The 4,476-nt window shown below is 35.7% G+C and overlaps 1 pseudogene; it reads left to right on the forward strand.

Moving 5' to 3' along the window:
* The first annotated feature begins 296 nt into the window (after window positions 1–296).
* LOC145296576 (5S ribosomal RNA) lies at window positions 297–413 on the forward strand (annotated as a pseudogene).
* Window positions 414–4,476: the final 4,063 nt, after the last annotated feature.

The raw sequence follows: 4,476 nt of genomic DNA on the forward strand, positions 1-4,476 counted from the left end.
GCATATATATATATATATATATATATATATATATATATATATATATATATATATATATATATATATATATATATATATATATATATATATATATATATATATATATATATATATATATATATATATATATATATATATATATATATATATATATATATATATATATATATATATATATATATATATATATATATATATATATATATATATATATATATATATATATATATATATATATATATATATATATATATATATATATATATATATATACGGCATACGTATATATACGTATATTGTACGGCATAATCACGTTGACACACCGGTTCTCGTCAGATCACCGAAGTTAAGCAACGTTGAGCCTGGCTAATACCAGATGGGTGACCATTTGGGAATTCTAGGCGCTGTATGTGCTCTCCGCTTATCTCGGCATTGTTTCCAGTCGTCTTGTACCTCAACTTGCCACTGGTATGCAACAATGTTGACTCAGGAGAGGCGTGGTTAGAGGTTGCGCAAGTCTTGCCACACAAATTTCACGCGCAGGCACCCTTACAGTGGGTATCCATAGTCTGTCAAGACTGATGGAAGCCTTCATATATATATATATATATATATGATCAAATAAGAGACGTGTTACATTTAACACTTTACTTTATGTTATTCCCTAAGCTCAAGGAAACCCTTAGAGGCTGTCGTTATGAGACAATTGAGGAAATGAAAAAGGCTGTGACAAGGGTTATTGACTCGCTCATAGAAGAAGATTCCATGAGGCCTTTCAGAAATTGTTAGAACAACAAGAGCATTCCTTCGAAAGAGGATTAGAATTTTATGTGCTTATTATCAATAAAAGTGTCCATAGTAAAAAAAGCATAGAAAGTCATTGACGGAAATTCGTATAATATTTAATCTAGAAATATTTCATTTAGAAATTGTCTCGAATACAACTGCGTCGATCTGGCTGATATTTAGTATATATCATTGTTATCATACGATGCATCGAACTATATTCATAGCATCCATCTGCGTAGTAGTTACAAATCTGTAGGGATTAATATGTAATGCAAGAATCTAGTGTTTGTTTTAACGTGATAAAAACGTTTATAGACGAACAGAATTTGTAAGAAAAACTGTTGATTACTTGAAGAATTGGTTTGATGTAAAGTCTGTTTTTTAAGGCAGTGGCAATGCAATTTACTTATAAACACCATTTGATATAACCGAGTTGTTTTGGCAGCCAGGAATCCAACATCCTGACAACGTGGCCCGACCACCTCAGCTGGCTCCTAATGATGATGGTTGTGTTTGTCTCCTGGAGGACACCAAGATTAGTGTGATAGTCCTCCCATGAGATGTTCAGAATGCTCCGAAGATAGCGTTGGTTGAACATCTCCAGCGCCTTGAGGTATCGACGTAAGGTCGTCTAAGTATCTTGGGAGTAGAGAAACGTTTATAGGATGTATACGTCCAAAACGAAATCTCAACCGAGACAATTAATAAAGTCGAAACGTACATCAATCAACACGTAGAGTCTAGTCGAGACATAAGACATAAATATAAGGAGATAAAAAGAACAAAATGATTAGCGCGGACAGAATTTGCGTCTTCTGCCTCTTGTTCATCCCAATTAAGGCATATTTTTAATTCGGTATAAAGCACTTATTATTGGGACCATGTTTATGGAAGACTATGCAAAAAGGTTTACGGAATGTCGGTGTACATTAGATTTAAATTGCGCATATCAGTCCAATCATGGCCAACAGAAATAAAGCGAGTAGAAAATTCCAGTGTATCAGTCCTCGGGAAGAATCTATTAGAGAAGATAGCTTTCCGGCATCTAAGAACCTCTAAATATAACGTTGTCCGCGGACCAAAAAAGGTTTGTGCAGTTTCAGTCCAAATAAGACCAAAACAAAGAATAAGAAAAAACGTTTTTCTTTGTCGAAACAACATTTATTTATTCAGTCCTGATGTCAACCACGTGATCTAAAACGTTCGCCATGTTTCTTACAAGATTTCGAAGTTTAACTCGTCTCACCATCATGATCGTTCTCTTGCTCTTTTTATAGTTCTTTTTGCGCAGGAATGACCACTTTACAGGCATTTACATACGCGCGTTCGTACTGTGTTACATAAAGTGAAGGGGTGGGATTTTGTTATATACTTCTAGAGGCGCAAGTACTATGAGCTTATTAAGATACTTAACAAGCACAGATTGATAATAGTCTAAAAAATACTCCATCCCAACTCTGTTTAGGCTGCATAATAGAGGATACTGACTTCAATTATAGTTGATTCCCTCACTTTCTATCTAGTTTCCTCAGTCTCTATAATTTTCCATCTATCTATATTTCTATATGACTATGTATACTTTAACAGCTTTTTAAGTATGTAGCTCTAATAATTATATTAATTATAACGTCGGAAAAGCCATTTCAAACTAAAGCATGTCGAGCAAAAACACGGATAGAATCATTGGCCTGCTTTCCGCTTGAATACAATATGTCTTCAAACCCAATGTAAACAAGTTCTTTGTTAGCTGTCCTCATAAATATTCAAATTCCATCCAATTTACCACATTAACAATTCCTACACTACCACCGTACATCCATTAACCCTTATCCTTGAGTGGCCTTCAGGTCTTGATAAGTGGTGAATCTCAAGTAAAAACATATTACTTTAAACTTGCTTCGTCGCAGCAACAATTTTGTACAGCGATGTTGTTGCTGTGCGTCAATGTACAAGAAAATTGGCATTAATAAACGAATCACGATTCGCTATCCAAAATGGCGTCATGTCTAAGAAGATGCTAAGTGGTCAGAATATATTGGTCAATGGTCCGGCCGAATCAGTTTGAGCGAACATAACAAGTTGTCTAATGAAAATTAATCGGTCAGTGCATTTAGCCCATGGCGGGATTTGGAGGTCTTACAATGGCGGCACCATCGATCGTTTACCATCTGAAGTCATTTTGAATAACATTCACGTTTTACACATTAACTTAACACACATCTCAGCAAGTTCGTATATAATTACTAATTGCATTTTTTTTGTAATTTTCTTATAAGTTTGTTCAAGCTGGGGATAGGACATCCTACCGGATGCCAAGCATTCACCCGCTGTCATATATATTCAAACAAGAAAACTTTTTATGGATTCTGGCGTTCGTTTAAGTATAATTGTTTGAATCTCTCTTGCACATGGTTTGCCTGGTATATCGGTCATGTAGTTTTTCAAATTACTTTTAATGTATCCAGTTTCTCTGATAATTACTGGAATGATAGAGATCTTCCTAAGATTCCAGTTTCTTTTCCTGCCATACATAAGACCTTGATATTTCGTTATCTTTTCTCTGTATCAGTTATAACTAAGAAAATGTCATTTCAAATTAAAGCTACATACTGAGTCTCTTATGTTGTTGCTCTTCGTTAATTTACAAAAGAACTGAACATCGATTAATAAACGGAGCACGATTTACTATCCAAAATAGCATCATGTCTAAGAAAAATGCAAACAGACCGAGTTTCCATGCTTGGTGGTCAGAATCTATTGATCGAATCGGTTTGAGCGAACATAAACAGTTGTCTAATGTAAATCAATCGGTCAGTGCGTTCGGCCGGTAGCAGGATCTGGAGGCTTTACAATGGCGGCACCATCGATCGTTTACCATCCGAAAACATTTTGAATAATATTACCCACATCTTATACATTTAGTCCACCCACATCTTAGCCAGCCCGGAACCACCGACAGATATCTATGATTATCCAGTCTATTAGGCTACAGTATATACCATTATCTCTACCGAAACATTTTGAGTCAGGATCAGACAAGAATGGATAAAAATAACAGAAACATGATACTGATCATGACGTCAGAAGATGCGAAACAACGCTGGATTATACCATTACGCAAATAACAGATATCTCACTTTCAGAAAAAATATATCAAAATATATCAGAAAGAATATAAAAAGTGTGTTTAATTAAAAACGTTATGTAGCGTGGCTGTTACACACGAACAGTGCTCGTTACATTCGAAAATTTTCTCGGAATCCCACACTGTCCGACACCATCAAAAAGCAACAAACAAAAATAAATAAATTCGGGTCGACCCTTTTTTTTTAATATCACTATTTATTACCGTTACTCAATCGGGACAAGACCACTTAAAAGTTCTCTCGCTTTTACTCCATTACATCTGGTACCCGTTCCCACTCCATCCGACCGCACGCTGGCCATAGCCAGCCATTTTTGCCTTCACTTTTGACGTCTGTCTCCTTCGACGCAGATATTGTTTATTGCCCTGACGACGTGCTGGCATTTTTTTTCTTTATCTTCTGGCACAAACTCGAGCTAATTTGCATAGGCGTTCAAACGCTGCTCTTGCTGCAAATACAATCGATTGCTATTCTTCGCCTGCTGCTGACATTTTCATATGCGCTCATATGCGCTCTGCTACAGCTGTGCAGCGTAATGTCT

This window comes from Euprymna scolopes, chromosome 16 (genome assembly GCF_053919585.1).
Source record: "Euprymna scolopes isolate OS-2025 chromosome 16, ASM5391958v1, whole genome shotgun sequence".
NCBI classification, from domain to species: domain Eukaryota; kingdom Metazoa; phylum Mollusca; class Cephalopoda; order Sepiida; family Sepiolidae; genus Euprymna; species Euprymna scolopes.